This window comes from Euprymna scolopes, chromosome 6 (assembly GCF_053919585.1).
Source record: "Euprymna scolopes isolate OS-2025 chromosome 6, ASM5391958v1, whole genome shotgun sequence".
Lineage (NCBI taxonomy): Eukaryota > Metazoa > Mollusca > Cephalopoda > Sepiida > Sepiolidae > Euprymna > Euprymna scolopes.
The window spans coordinates 73,300,992-73,318,844 of record NC_136487.1 but is presented as its reverse complement, the minus strand read 5'-3'; positions in this window follow the sequence as shown (position 1 = coordinate 73,318,844).

Here is a 17,853-nt window from a genome sequence, read left to right as displayed (position 1 = left end):
TTACAAATACAATATTTAAATGAATTATAAGATAATATTTATTTCTAACTAATTTTTACATAATAACATATAGATAGTTTTAAAACTTTATATATTATATTCTTTTTATTTTTATTTTCTTATTTTTTTATTTATTTTTTTTTTATTTATGTTTTTATTAATTTATTTATCTTTTAATAGACCTACTTTCCATGACTCAATTAACTATAGGACGCGTGTACAAACATCCAGTTTATTTCCCTTACTTTTCTCAGAGTTTCTAGACTAATATGACAGTTAAGATTAGATCACTGTATCCTCTTCTTTTCTTCCTCTTTTTTTCTTCTTTTTTCCATTACGCGCTGTTCTATTTCTTTCACTATATATCCGTATACTTTCGCCCCTTCTTCCTAGGTTAGTAAACGCGTGTCAAGGCATTTACATGTCAGAACGTACATCTTAGAGGCGTGTGTGTGTGTATGTGGGTGTAGGTGTATGTGTATGTGTTGCGTATGTGTGTGTGTGAGTGTGTGTGTGTGTGTGTGTATCTATGGTTACATCGAGCTGCCGCTTATAAGTGTCTAATCTAATATTTTTATTTGTTATTTTTAATTTTTAATTTTTATTTTTTTAAATCCCTACCACCCTCTCTATAAATGTATTAAGTGGATTGCTACTACCACCACCTTTGGTTTTTTGAGGGTCGAAGCCCGATCTTTTCTTTTCTTTTTCAGTATCAAAAATGTAATTGTCTGATTTAGATGCTTGAAAATACCATAAGGTTGAAATAAATTATTGCATCGACAATTATGTAATTTCCGTGTTATAATTTTTATATTATATATATATATATATATATATATATATATATATATATATATATATATATATATATATATATATATATGCGCGTATATATACATATATCTATATATATATATGAGCATATATATATGAGTATATATATAGGAGTATAGAAGGCTTCCAATAAACATAGATTGCACCTTTTTGATTTCCCAGGGCTGTACTTCATCCCCCTGTCCACTACTGACAATTTTAATTCAAAATATTCATTATTTCTGCTAAGTTCCCTAATCCAATCACCTAAGGCAGTTGTGTTTCTCTTTTTGTTTTTATTTTTAATGCTTGTTTTTGTGCCGACCCCCTTACTGTCGTTCACGCCATCCCTATTAGTTTCTGTCCCAGATTCCTTTTTAAATGATACTACGTGGTTTCTATATCTGTCCTTAAACTCTGTTCCCGTGGCTCCCCAGACATATCTTCTTAGTATTGTCGGTTTTTATCTCGCATTTATACACTATTTCTGAGGTTAGACATTTCCCATCCAACGGACAATTTTTAGGTATTCTGCAGTTACAATTTCTATTTAGGATACTCGTGTTTGATGCTAGTTCGTTGTTGTTCCTTATTTTGCTGATTTTTCTATTGTTGGAGCTGTATCATTTAAAAAGGAACCTAGAACAGAAACTAATAGAGATGGCGTGAACGACAGTAAGGGGATGGGCACAAAAATAAGCATTAAAAATAAAAACAAAAACAGAAACACAACTGCATTAGGTGATTGGATTAGGGAACTTAGCAGAAATAATGAGAATTTTGAATTAAAATGGTCAGTAGTGGACAGGGGGATGAAGTACAGCCCTAGGAAATCAAAAAGGTGCTATATATGAGTATATATATATATATATATACATATATGAGTATATATATATGAGTATATATATATATATGAGTATGTATATATATATATGAGTATATATATATGAGTATATATATGAGTATATATATATATGAGTATATATATATGAGTATATATATGAGTATATATATATATGAGTATATATATATATGAGCATATACATGTATATATATGCATGTATACATATATACATGTATATATATACATGTATATATATACATGTATATATATACATGTATATATATATATATATATATATATATATATATATATATATACATGTATGTATGTATGTTCCCCGGAATTGAATGATGATCAATGAATGTTTCACCTTCTCATATTTTCAAATAACAAATCAATCGGTTACTTGCTCTAGTTGGGGACCCATCGTGGTGCACTGGAATGGAGCTTCACATGCCTCTCCACAGCGTCTTAGTCTATAATACATTAAGGTCTGCACTGCACTGTAGAGAACATATTGCTCATTTTATAAAATTATAAAATTATTAAAAAATTATAATTGCTTGAATTAAAGTTTAAAATACAAAAAGTCAAGTATCATGCGCCAAGTATGAAGTCTACAATTAAGAAACGGACCAATGAAAATAAAAAAGATCCAACTGAAACCACTTCAGATCAAAGTTATAGACACTGAAGTCCTAAAACTAAAGTATAGCCGTACCCCCGAGATTCCTTGACCAGACTGGATTATATTTCCCTTCTCCCTCTCACCCCCATTCCTTTCTTTGCCGCACCTTTACTTTTTCACCCCACCTACCCGTCCCCACGAGGTTTAAATCACATCCAGATATTGCAATAGTTTACGTGGGTGAACAGTTACAATGGTAGGTATGCAGGTGGGGAAATAGGTAGCGACGATAATATTGATGTATATACAAAATGAATGAACCTTTATTTTATTTTCAATGTCGTTATTTTTTCGGTCTGATGAGGTGGGTCCTTTTAGAATGAAACATGCATGCACATATGTAATGAATAATGTTTGTTAATAAGCATACTATATATATATATATATATATATATATATATATATATATATATATATATATATATATATGTGTGTGCGTGTGTGTGTGTGCGTATAGATTGTCAATAGTTACTTCAACAGTGCTCAATAGATAAGTAGAGCTAGGTTGTAAGATATTAAAATATTTATGGCAATTAAGCTACACAGAAGCGTCCATATTTAATTTCCGCAGGGAATCACTAGGCTAAGGGCACATAGCCTGAAGATTCCCTATGAAGATGAAATATAGCTTCTGTGTAACGATCATTACATTTGCAAAACTATATATATATATATATATATATATATATATATATATATATATATATATATATGTTATTTAATAATATTTAAATATTTTCTACATATATATACGTTTCGTCATTCCGTAATCAATAGTGTAGAAATAATTATTCACGTCGCGCGATTTCGAATTCCGCACCAAGACACATATTTAAAGCGCGCTAACTAATGATGCTACATACGAGATCGCAAATAAATACTACAGACGGCGGTCAATCTAGAAGTAACGCTTATTTTTTACCAAAAAACAACAAAACTAAAACATTGAAGAGCTACAAAGATGGGAGTGGTACCTTTAAAACTAGCGATATTTTGTGCTCCAGAATCTATTTTTTTAACCTAGTCACCACTATTCTCAATGCACCTTTGCCAAGCTCTTATGATGCCTGTATAGTAGAAGTCCGCAGCACGCCTTTTCAATAGCATCTCTGTCTCCACTGTAAAATCGACGAATCCCTCTCCTAATTGTGCTGGCATCAACTGCACCGGCTTCGTAAATGAATGTTGATCGTTATTTTCTACACCAAAGAATTCAATGACGCATTCCAACATCTGACACATGTCTATGACACTGGTTGCTTTCTTAGTGTCTCATACCGTCAATATCTGCAATAGGGAGATGAAACTCTCAGGTCATGAATACATAAGTTCAGTCATCATAGCAATGTAATTTGCAATGCTCTATGGTATATTCGGGCGAATAAAAACCGGAGACATTACTTTTGGAACGTTCCTCGTGTATATGTCAAAGGAACCGGACAGTATATTCTGGCGTCATAACATAGAATTTATAGCGCCAACTCCGAAAAAATGCATACTATAATTTTCAGAGTTCACAACCTAACTCGAGATCAATGAACAACCCAAGCGGCGACTCAAGAGTTAAAATCTAATAAGCACATCAGAAATGATCTCCCTTTTCGATGTGCAGTAGAACCCCGGGATACAGCATTAAAAATTAGTAGCAAAATACAGAACAGTATGTAATACACATGTATATAATCAAATAACATCATAAATAACATTGTATGACGGGGTAAATTCCGTAATCAGGGACCGAAAAAAAAAAACATCGTATTTAACATCAACCTAAAAAAAAACACGTTTCCTAGGGCCATCGTATCCCGGGGTTACACCATGGCTACTGAGAGCGGTGGCCGGTGAACATGACAGCGTGACGTCATTACCAGAGCAACATGTAGGTAAACGGTGCCTAAAGTTTCCTGTATTCGACCACGTGGCCATAAAAAATATTTTTCATTGCCTTAGAGAATGACTGTGGTAAATTTATGAAGGTAGTCCAAATGTGCATGTATTTTCTTCTCCTAAAGAGAAAAAACAATTCTCCATCTGGATAATTATATAATTGCAATTATTATAATTGCACATTGGGATAATTTTAATCTGACAAAATATAACAATAAGTGAACTTGTTTTTGAACTTTTATTTCTATCGAAGAAAGTCAAATATTTCATCGTATTTATTTTTTATACTGCAAAACAAGCAATTTTCATATGAGAATATTTTCCAGTCCGTTCTTTTAATAATAAATAAATCTTTTCATTAAGTATTTCTAAATATTTAAAAGTTAGAATTATTTTCACGACAGTTTTTTTTTAAACTAAAACGATCGATTAATTCAATATTGTAGCAACGGGCGTAATTTATTGCTTTGAAATATATTTAAAACTTTTAAAAGTTTTTGTTTGTTTTATAACATTTTATCTGTAAATAATTTACATGACTGAAATGGGAAATGAATACGAAATTCTATATTCTCTCCCAAGATATATGAACAACACAAATTTATCTTAAAAATAAGTTGTTTTTTTTTTACATGGAGGTCACCACTTATCAAGGCCCAAAGGCCACTCCGGGATAAGGGTTATTGCGTTTAATTAAAGTTTTGATATGATCTAAAAATAAAGAACACATTAAATTTTAGTTAACATATTTTCTTGTGTTTATCTTGTAAATAAATATTGTTTGATATCTGTGCCGTGTACGCACCGTGCTGAAATATTAACGTTATTTAGAAAAACATTTTTAACAGGGATGGGGGCTTTCTAATGATTCTACAGCAATTTAATGAAAAGAAAGATACAATAAAAATTTAATTTAAGTTGAAAATCCTATCTAAAATATAGCAGGGTGCGTACACTGCGCAGCACTATTATTATTATTATTATTATTATTATTATTATTATTATTATTATTATTATTATTATTATTACTACTACTACTATTACTATTATTATAACAACAATAATAGTAAAAAAGGTACTTCACGGGGAACGTGAACCCGACGTAAACATGTTTTAATTTAATGGTTGCTCCCTAAAAAGCGCATGCGCAAAAGGTTTTCATTGGTTTATTTAATCACGAAAACTTTTTTGAATGCACTATTTGAGGCAAAAAAAAAAGGCCAAAAGCATTATTTGAATATGTATGAGAAATAAATGTAACAAAAATAAAAATATTTCGTGTGGAAAATATAATAATAAAAATAAATTAAAATAAAATGAAAATAAAATAAAAACAAGCACGAAATAAAATTTAATTAAAGAAATAAAAAAAAAAATCCAAAAATAAAATAAACACACGCTCGATTACAAAAAAGTGAATGAGTTAGATACGAAGAAAATGAAAGAAAACCTCAGCGAGCAGCCATGAAATTAAAACCCGTTTACGCAGGTCCATGGTTCCCGGGAAGTACACCCCCCCAAAAAAAAAACTGTAGATGACATCGGCTGGCGCCACACCAGCTAGTTGTGGAGGGTCAGGAAGTATGGAAAGTCCGAGGTGGGAGTGTACTTACCAGATCTCCACTGGATGTGTGCAGTTCAAATTTGGTACATTGGGGAGGCATTTTGGCTACCCAAACCTCAGAAAACACCAATGGTCGATGCCAACGAGAAATCAATGGCAAACGGCTGTTGCGATAACGTGTAATCATCTGCACGAGTGGTCAAGAGGTGGAGAACACTGGAAATCTGGTGAGACTTTTTGTCACTCGGTCTCCAGCAAATACCACAGGTTACTGCCAGTAAGCGATCGCCGATGATGGCCTGTGAGACAACTCCTAATGAGTGGAATAATGATAATAATAATAATAATAATAATAATAATAATGATAATAATGATAATAATAATAATAATAATGATAATAATAAATAATAATAATAATAATAATAATAATAATAATAATAATAATAATAATAATTTTCCCTTCCAAATTCACCAACACCCTAATTTAATATTGTAGATGTTTTCTATATTTTCTTAGTTTTTAACCAATGTTCACATCATGGTATGATTGTTTTTTTGTTTTTTTTTTTAGATTTTGTGAACTTTATTTTGTGTTCATGTATTCTGCACTGATATGAAAATGAAGACTATAACAGAATATAAGATTCCTAACCATGTAACTGATGAAAATACGCTACACATTTTGACGAAAAACATGGGAGAAAATGAACATAGAAGAACAGAAAACCAAAACTTTAAGGTAAAATCCATTGAAAGCGGTCGGTGGTTCTATGAGAAAATAAAGCTGTGTACGCATTATAAATGTTTCTTTTCTGTGTCTTACGTTATATATTAGTACATTAGGGGTCATTTCGAGTTAAAAGTTAATTTACTGCACTCATTTGGATTAGAGAAAATCATGATTTAAATGTGTATGTCTCGTCTAAATAACTAACGATAATTCTCTGATATGGCCGACCAGACGGGTGATCAAAAAGTCAGATCGAGCGTACCGCGTACCGGAAAACGAAATGAGATCAACTGAGGTCTCATTTCGTTAGTCTCATTTCGTTTTCCGGTACGCTCGATCTGACTTTTTGATCACCCGTCTGGTCGGCCATATCAGAGAATTATCGTTAGTGATTTAGACGAGACATACACATTTAAATAATGATTTTCTCTAGTCCAGATGAGTGCAGTAAATAAACTTTTAACTCGAAATGACCCCTAACGTACTAATGTATAACGTAAGACACAGAAAAGAAACATTTATAATGCGTACACAGATTTATTTTCTCATAGAACCACCGACCGCTTTCAATGGATTTTACCAACTTTAAATATAATTTTGGTATTAAAAGTAATAGTTATTTAAATATTTCAACATGTAATCTTGTGGGAATAATCCAGCTCCCCAATAGGGGACACTCTGGATAGAAAGAAAAATAAAAATTGTCTTAGTCATGAAGGATTTCTCCTCCACCGGCCGAGGACAGAAAAGGTGAATTGTGGCACCAGAAGGCCAAAACTTGTTTGTGTTTTATGTTTCTTTAATTGCTTGTACCCTAAATTTATAATTCAGTTTTATCAGTATTAGATTGTATATTGTTTTAAAATTACGTAATTTTACATAGACAATATTCATATTTTATATTGAATAAAGTTCAGTTTCATTATTAATCGAATTGGGTTTCTTTCTTTTCTTTTTTTTAACATGTTTTAATGCTCTTTTTAAAAATGCCCTCATATTGTATCGACAGTGACAGTTTGACAAATCTTACCTACATTGCCTGCAAGCATTTTTCAGTTAACATGCCTTCTATATCTCGGTGGCAGTGTTTCTATTGAATATCTATATTACTGTAGCTACCTATTTACCTACCTACACACCTATCATCGTAACTATTCACCCACGTAAACTATTGCGATACGTCACTCTAGTGAAATGTCCACGACCGATACACCTAGTCAAAATAGATATACAAAACGAAATAGATTATGCAAATTCTTGTCATATTCACTTTAAGTTTTGCGCCTGCCACCCTTATTATGCATACCAATATGCAATCGCAATTGTCCCTATCCCACCCCATTACACCCCACCTCTCGGTTATCGAGCGCCATTTTCTGATTGTTAGGAACGCCACTTGTAATGTTTGTCATCGATCCTTTGTCGTGGTTTCTCAACGTACCGAGAATCGAAAAGAAATGAAAATCTTTTCTGGTTTCTCATTACGGACTTGAACATCGCTCTTTAGAAAAAAAGATTTAAAAAAGTCTATAAAAAACGAAATTGAAAAGCTTCTTCACTAACAGAAGCACGAAAACACTGTAAAGCAAACATTGGCGCATTGTTTACTAATAATAATTCTGATTTCCCTATTAGTATCGTATTTGTAGGCATCGGATTACTACGTAAGTTGGCCGGCGCGTCAAATGTACTGAAGACAATTTAATTGTTAGTCTATTAGAGTTAGAGTGAATTGATATGACCAGTGGGAAATGGCGGTTTTGCTTGGTGCTATTTTTTAATTTTTTTTTTTTTACCAATTTTTCCCCCTTTTCTTTTTTGGATGTTTGTTTCGGCTTCTATCACTGAAATCTCGAACTACAATGGCCGCGTTCTTGTTCCTTTATTTGCTCTTTCCGCTTTCATTTTTCTTTTTCTCGAACCCCAAACCGTTTCACAGCGAATTAATTGGCTGCTATTGTATTCCTTTTGTACTAAAAAAAAAAAAAAAAAAAAAAAAAAAAAAAAAAACAAAAACAAAAAACAAACAAAAAACAAACAACAGCAAAAAAAAAGACAACAGACAAACAACAACAAAAAAACAACATAAAAACAAAAGCAACAACAAAAAAGAAAACAGCAAAACCAAAACAAAACATAAAAACAAGGACAACAACAACAACAAACAACAACAACCACGACAACAAAAAACTGCAACACAAAATGGAGGACGCGCTTTGTGTTATGTTAGACTTGATAGCGGTGCATGGTTATACACTGCGCACACAATCGTGATGCGGTTGACAGTAATGTCAGATAGCAGACATGCAATAAATGAACAAAATAAAATATAATAAAAAAATAGCCAATACATAAAAAAAACAAAAACAAAAACAAAAGAAAAATTAAAAATACAAAAAAAAAAAATACCCAGAGAAACAAAAACAACAACAACAACAACAACAACAACAACAACAACAACAAAAATATTTATTTGCAAAATTTCCCGCAGACCCGTTTACTAAACGAAATCATGGTCCCATTAGACAGGCGTAAAAATATAGTCCCTCTTGCTCATCAAATGTCAACTTTTCACGTTCCGTTTCTTGTGAACGGTGGTTCGGTTCTCGTAGTAATTTGATAGCGGTAAACAAGTCGATTAAAATGAAAAATATAAGCCGAACTTTTTATAGAACAGAAAAAGAAAATCTGTTTTCGGTTTTGTCAAAATCATAAGAGCGTCCAGCACGAGCCATGCATTTCGAATTTTAATAGATCCCCAGGGTTGCACACTGATTACATTGCACCTTCTGGAAACATTAGACTATAGCTATCCTATCTTCTGCTTTGCTTTCTACGCAGAACACGTACAGAGAAATCGTCCATGTTTGAAAGAACAATTTTCGCCATGTTTCTTTAATTCACTATTACTTACGGTGATGTCTTGACACCAACCGTGTGGTTATCAGATGCGCACATGCAGCTCTCTAAAAGGTTCTGTCAATCTGACTGTCCATGCATCTCAAAATAATAAGCTCAGTCTGCCCGCTATCAGTGCTAAACGCGCAGACTTAATCAACGAACTTTAGTTTAGGGTCCCCGAAAGAGTCTCAAATCTAACAGCACTGTACTATCGGCCAAGCTCCAACGTCTATTCCATCGCCGCAATGTTGTACCCTGTGCCTGTTTTCTAAGTACTTTAATGGAATATGCCCCAATGGACTCCTAGCAGGCGAGCCCCACTCAACATACATATTTCTGACTAAACCAAAAAAGCAACAAAATTCCACCTATTCATTAATGAGTTCCCTAAAGGCCAGAAAGCCTTCTATAATAGATATTTTGTATTGAATTGCTAGATTTGAAATTCTCTGCCTGTTTTCTGTTTCTCGGATTGTACAAAACTGCATACGTTTAAATGTAATGTAAATAGGTATTTATTTGCGCAACTCCCTACAGTTCCATATTAGACACGATCCCAAATAGTAGCTCCTTACGTCCAAGTAGCAATATGCATTGTTTGTAGTGAAAAAAGATTAAAATTCTAATATCTCTATAGCCTGCTATTTCTGTCCGTTCATCTGTCTCGGTTCAATTTGAAATAGGATTAGAAAAAGAACTCATCAAAAATACAGATGTAGATGTGTTTCTGTGCGCATTCACGGCACAGGCCCTCGTCGTCTTTACGTTGTCTTCATCCGGATTCGGAGCTCGATTTTAACAATAGTCTTCCCGTCAAACGCGTTGTCTCGGTCACTGCTGAAAACGAAGGGTTCTCTTTCCGAACAAAACCGTAACAGTGAATAACAATGTTTTAATTTTGTAAAGATACAAATGTGTTCTTTACCAAACAACAAGACCTTTCTGATTTAACAATAGGCTTGCAAATCAAGAAAAACATATTTTATTATTGAATCCAGAAAGTTCATCAATTTAAGACCCAAAGGCTTATTTGTCTTTGGGAACAACAGAAACCTAACTGGACCCTCTTTGTCACTTTGCACACACACGCACACAAACCCACACAAACACACACACATATACATTTTATTGTTCGTTATGTAAATATAGTCATATCTTGCTACGATGTTGTAGACCCGTGCTAGAGGTTACAAATGAAAGAAACCACAAGTAGTGTAAAGTGTATAAAATATAATATGTATTTATCATAAAGAATACAGGAGCCACTAAAAGAGTATTAGAGGAAGGTGTTCGTAGCATGCGGTTAAACATGGTATGAATGTCTCCATTTAGTCTCTGAAACCAGTGTTATTCACAGGACTGGTTGATTCCACCTAGTACTCAAATAGAGGTGATTAGTACCCCCACAACACCCCCTCCCGAGCTTTTCATTCCCCTGGGATGATCGTATAGCTCTTTTTCCTGGGGTTGATCTCTATCGGGTCGGTCATTTTCCTTTTCCTGGAGGACCGGCGTTGTCCGGCTGCTTGTGGTGTTACCAAGTCAAACGTATCATATATCTGGTCCATTACTTCTTGTTCAGCAGGCGGTTGTCTTTCGTCATCGGTTATACGTTTCCGAATTTGGTTTAAATGTTTCTTGTGCGTAAATCTTGGACCTTCGATAATATAGGCCATCCGCCCGATCCTTTTTTGGACTTTTCCTCGTTCCCACATCGTGCTATTATTTTTGTGTAGCTGGAAAAATACTTTTCACCAGGTAAATACTTCTTTTTAGGAACTATAGTATTTGGCGGTTTCACCTGTTTTGGTAAAAGTTTCTCGAAGACCGGCCTAATTTTTCTCGTGAACATTAACTCTGCTGGCGACATCTTCGATGGAGTGCTTTCATTTGGCGTAATTCGGTAAACTTGTAAAAACTGTTGTAACTTCTTTTCTGATGGCGTTCCTTTAGCCTTCTCCAGGGCTCTTTTCAACGTGTCTACAAACCTTTCTACCTGACTGTTCGATCGTGGATGATAGTTTGGCGTCGTTATGTTGTTAACCTGGAAATCCTCGTAGAAGCTTTTAAAATCTACTGAAGTGAATTGTGTGCCATTGTCTGACACTAGACAATCAACCACACCAAACCTAGCGAACAATTCGTGAAGAGCACTGATTATAAAATCCGTCGTTGAACTTTTACATCGAATTAATTCATGCCATTTTGAAAAACTGTATACCACTATTAAATAATAGATTTCACCCAGTGGGCCTGCGTAATCTACGTGTATTCTTTTCCATAGGTGGTCCACTTTAGGCCACGGGCTAAATTGTATTGGTGGCGCTTTTGCAGCTAATGCGTATCCCTTACACGACTTTACCGTGCCTTCAATATCAGTGTCCATATTCTTCCAGTAAACGTAGCACCTCATGAGGCTCTTCATTCGCGTAGCCCCAGGGTACCCCGTATGAAAATCCTTTAGATTTTTCTTTTGTAGTGTAGGTGGGATTACTACTCTGTCTCTGTACAACAGTACCTCATTGCACATCAATATTCTCTTGTTTCGGATTGAAATGAGTCAGGGATAAATCTGACGTTAATACATCTTTTAATTTTTTAAACACTGGCACTCAGGCGTCCAGTCACATTTTTTGTCCTTTTTTAATAGTACATTCAATGGCGCACGCAATTCATACATGTTCTTAATGAACGGTTGATAATAGTTCGTGAACCCTAAAAAACTTTGCAATGTAGTTACATTATGAGGTTCTGGCATGTCTTTTATAGCTGTGTGCATGTCTGGATCGGGTTTCCTTCCGTCCTTATCTATGATATGACCCAGGTATTTAATTCGTTTAATTTTGCTTCCTTCAATGTGAAGCCGTATTCTTTTATTGTCAAACACTTGAAATACATGATCTCTATTTTGTTCAACATTTTGACTACGCATAAGAATATCGTCCAGATAACCTATTGCGAAATCCAAACCGCTTAGCAAAATATCAATTACCTGTTGGAAAATTGCAGGTGCTGCTTTTACACCAAATCTATTGAATTTATAAAGTCCTTTGTCCGTTGAGATACACAAATGTTTCGAGCTATCTTCCTCTACTGGTATTTGTAGGTACGCCTCGCTTAAGTCTATTTTGGAAAAATATTTTCCGCCATTTAACTTAGCGAATATTTCATCTCGGTCTGGCAGCGGGAAGTGATGGTCCTTGAGCTCCGCATTCAATCCGGTCGAAAATCCGCACATATCATAATCTCTTTAGATTTTTTTCGCATATACGGTGGGGGCTGCTCAGTCACTATAGTTAATAGAGGTTAAAATCCCAGTGTTAACTAGGCTTTCCAATTCTTTTCCAATTTTTACTCTCGAAGCGAATGTTACGCTCCGTGGCTTTTTGAATATTGGTTTTGCTTCGTACAGCAATTCGAATCTCGCCTTTATTTTTGTTCAATATGCAAGCTTTTCGGAGAAAACACTTGGGAAAGATTTTTTGATATCTTTTTGGAGTTTGTCCGCTTCGGTCGTTAGGGTTTCGACTTTGTGATAAAAATCACTAATTGGCGAGTCCCATAATTCAAATTCCTGAATCCAATTGTTACATGATAAGGGCTGTCCCCTTTTCATGTAAGTATAAAAATAGAGAGCTTAGTTAAAATGAAAATAAAATGAGAGAAAGCAGAAATCGAACCCTGGAAATAAGTTTTAAAGAACAATTGGTTTAAATGGAATGTCCAGTAAATTGTTAATTCTGATGAAATAAATAATAAATAAACTATTCATTGTTAAAAGAATGTGGATAATAAAATATGGGTTAAATGAATTAGATATGCAGGTTGAATTCCTTTGTGAAAACAACAAAAGAAAAATAGGTTATTAGGAAATCAGAATGTCGGAAACGTGCAGGTCGCGCATGTTGATGGCACGTGAATTGTGGTCACGTTGGCCGGACATGCATGGATTTCTCAATATAGGAAGTGAGAGTTAGTTAGTTAGTTAGTTAGTGAGAAGTCTGAGAGGGAGTCAGACGATAGTCTGGGTGCAGACATGGGTTCAATCGTCTAGAAGCGAGACGATCACTTTTGAAACTTAATATATGAAGCTTTGAATTCCTGAACGCAAAGCCACCAGCCGGTCAGTGGAAGAATAAATGCATCGTGTTTTTATAACTGCCGTCTCCTGTGTCCATCATTACATGAAAAAGGTATTGTCTATTTATGTGTACAAACTATTTGAAATTCATCATCTAAAAAATATATGTGTTAGAAAGTAAATGTGTCTATTTATGTTATACAAACACTCCCGTTCATACGAACTGTCAAAGCATAAATGCCAACCTGTCAAATCATCGGCATAAATGCAAACCTCTCAATTATCGGTCTGTCTATATAGATATGAAAACACCTTCTCAAAATGTATGTATATGCAATCTCTCTCAATTATAAACTCTCTCTCTATTTATATATATTTCACTAATGTGTTAATGTCTTACAATATGAACACTTACAACATGAATTCTCCGAAAACTGTCTATCACTCTAAGGCGCTTATCTTTACAAACAAGAACACTAAATAAGAACTCACGTAACATACGCGCACAAGTGGTTCCTTCGTCTAATAATAATAATAATAATAATAATAATAATAATAATAATAATAATAATAATAACACCCTTATATATAACACAATCGGTCCCGAAGAAGTTCGTTGCGTTCCTTAGAACGAACACTTTTAGCTTTTTTGTCGTTCTTTTTAGTGGCACATTAATAACTAGCTCACCCTCAAAATTTATTTTTTCGCCAGTTACCGATCTTGCGACTTTATTTGTCTTTGTCGTCGTGGGCTTTCCTATTCTCTTCCACCTGTGAAAATTTATAATTGATAAATCCAACCGTAAATCGAGCTGCAGTTTTACTTTTTTAATTTTAATTCTCACCGTAACATATTTCCTTATGTTCTCTGTTGGTGAAGGTCCATTTTTGCAGTTTTTACGTAGCTCATTTTTTGCTACTTTTGCTTTGCAATATGAGGTCTTATGTCTGCTCGCTTGCATGGGTCACATGTTATTTTCCTTTGGTACTGACATGCATTGTACCCATGAGGTCCTCCACATTTGCTACACGGTGTCCTAGGATTTTGTCTATCCTGATAATTTTGTGAGGGGGACTTTTTGCCTCTTGGTTGGTAATTGCTGGCGGGCGGGTGTCCTTTATTTTTGAAGCGTATTTTTTTAATGTGCGCGATACCTGCTTCCTCTATGTTTTGGGAATCTTGCTTCATTGCCACGAACCGCTGACGATCTTTAGCCCGTTTCTGAAGCGTCAAATTAGGTTCTAATTCCAATTTATTTAGAGCACAACGTCTTATATTGGCGTCATTTGTGGTTGTGGTTTGTGTGAATATTAAGCATTTGAAATTGTCCGTCGTTAATGACGACAATTTGAAATCGTCACAGTGCTTATTAACTTTAGACGCAAAAGTCGTATAGTCCTGACTCTTCTTACGTGTAAGATTCATGCATTTCCATCTTTTATGAAAAAGCTTGTTTTTGGACAGTATAACCCCATTAATAGTTTGACTGCCTCGTCAAACGACAATTCGTGGTTTTTCTTGGTAAAATATAGCCCACGAATTTGTTATGTTCGGATGTACCTAACTTCCGTAGCAATAAATGAACCCTCTTTTGATCCGTCCATGCACTGCAATCAATTTTAAAAAGGTCTTCAAATCTTCTCAAATATGCCTCAAACGTTAGGTCTTCCTCAGGAGCATAGTGAAATGTATCAATAGCTGACGAGATCGTATTTTGGGAAATAGCCGTACTAGTTTCTTCTCCACTGTCCTTATTCACTAAAACTTGCGTTATCAAATCCATATTTTTTATCTGACTGGTTTTGTCGCTCTAAATGTAATTTTTTCAATTCCAATATTTGTTCATACATTTCTTTCCTTTCTCTTTCCTGTTTATCCTCGAAGAATTTCATTAAATCTAACTGCTTTTCCAATATTTGTTCGTTCATTTCTTTCTTTTCTCTTCCTCGTTTTTCTTAGAGATATTTTATTAAATTTAACTGCTTGTCTTCGTTTTGTTTCTGTATTACCAATTGTTTCTCTCCGTTTAGTTTCTGTGTTGCTAATTGTTTCTCTCCGTTTAGTTTCTGTATTGCTAATTGTTTCTCTTCGTTTAGTTTCTGTATTGCTAATTGTTTCTCTTCGTTTAGTTTCTGTATTGCTAATTGTTTCTCTTCGTTTAGTTTCTGTATTGCTAATTGTTTCTCTCCGTTTAGTTTCTGTATTGCTAATTGTTTCTCTTCGTTTAGTTTCTGTATTGCTAATTGTTTCTCTCCGTTTAGTTTCTGTATTGCTAATTGTTTCTCTCCGTTTAGTTTCTGTATTGCTAATTGTTTCTCTTCGTTTAGTTTCTGTATTGCTAATTGTTTCTCTCCGTTTAGTTTCTGTATTGCTAATTGTTTCTCTTCGTTTAGTTTCTGTATTGCTAATTGTTTCTCTCCGTTTAGTTTCTGTATTGCTAATTGCTCTTCTCTGAACCCTTTTTCAAGTTCTAATTGTTGACTTTGTTGGTATTTCACAATTTCCAAAATTTGTTTTGCAAAATCGTCCATTTTTTTTGACAGTATTGAATTACTTAATGACAAAATCAATTTTTTCAGAAACAACACAATTCGTTGATTTACTTTTTCTATAGTACCAAAACAAACAAAAACCTTAACAAAATTCGTACCTGGTTATTTAACGAATATTTCATATATTTATTTCCTCGTGTAGCAATTTTTCTGAGACACAAATATACGCAAATATAAATCATGTAGATTATCTGCATGAATATAATTACACGTAATAGTTAACTAAAGATGATCATCCCATAAATAAAGCGATAAAAAATTAATAGGAAATTAATTAAAATGAATGCTTAAAAGAATATGCAAATTAGCTAGATCTTTTCCTGATGAATGCAATTCAACGACTCATATATAACGAAGTTGTATTTTCTTTTTAAATAAATAGAAAAGGGCACTAAATATGAATATCAATACACAAACAAACAAAACCCCCAAATTTATAGGAGTATAGATAGATATCCGTATTCTTGCGATGACCAACAATTACGTCCATTAACCTCGTTTCCATTTTTATCATCGTTCTTCTTATCGATCTCGACTCTTTGAATCTTTTCATCTGGTCTACTTGTCTCTTTCGACATTCTCTTTAAATCGTAAATGGACGCAATTATTTGTCGTGTTATCTCTTTTTTCTCTCGTTACCAGATCGACATGATTCGTTTTTGCGAGCGGGATTCCGGTTTTTCAAACAGTGGAAAACCGATGCAATGATTGGCGTGGCAACGATGTGTGTCGGTGGAAACAGCAGCACAAACGATATATATATATATATATATATATATATATATATATATATATATATATATATATATATAGAGAGAGAGAGAGAGAGAGAGAGAGACAGATAAAGATAAAGCATGGCTTAGTCTTAGAAAGCCTATGTAAAGTATAGTACGTGTATGTGTGATAGCGTGTTTTTGCCAGTGTTCGTGCGTATATGAGAACCCGTGTATCTAAGGTGAAGCTTTAATCACACACACACGCACACACACACACACACACACACACACACACACACACACACACACACACACACACACACACACACACACACACACACACACACACACACACACACACACACACACGTATATATTAATTCATTTCGGGTTAAAAATATCCAAAAATAAAAATCATTGAACTTCAACGATGTTGTTGATTACGCTCAATTAAAAAGAGCAAGATATTATTTTATTCAATTTAGGTTTTCATTTTCATTAAATGACTGGCCTCGAATGAGATCAGAGGTCTCTTTTCCCCTGACGACGTCTTTTAAGACGAAAACAATAAATTTATTGTAGCGACTTAGGGTAATTTTGTTTACCTGAAATTAAAAAATAATATATATATATATATATTAAACAATTATTTTATCTAGTGTATTGAGCTTTCTGTCATCTCAGTAGTTTTTAATATAAACATTACATCAATCTTTGTAATTATATATTTGTGTCTCTGTATATACCTCTCTCTCTCTAATTACCTATATATATATATGTATATATAATATATATATATAATATATATATATAATATATATATATATATATATATATATATATATATATATATATATATATATATATATATATATATATATATATATATATATATATATATATATATATATATATATATATGTAAGCAAATAGTAAGTAGTGGGAAATAGAGATAGAGAGAGACACACACACACCAATCGAAATAATTCCCAGATGATTGTCTCCCGTTTTTCAATTGCAGCTCTGCAATGGCTTCAGATCTTTGGGTCTTTGAGAGGAAGTCGTGCAGTTTT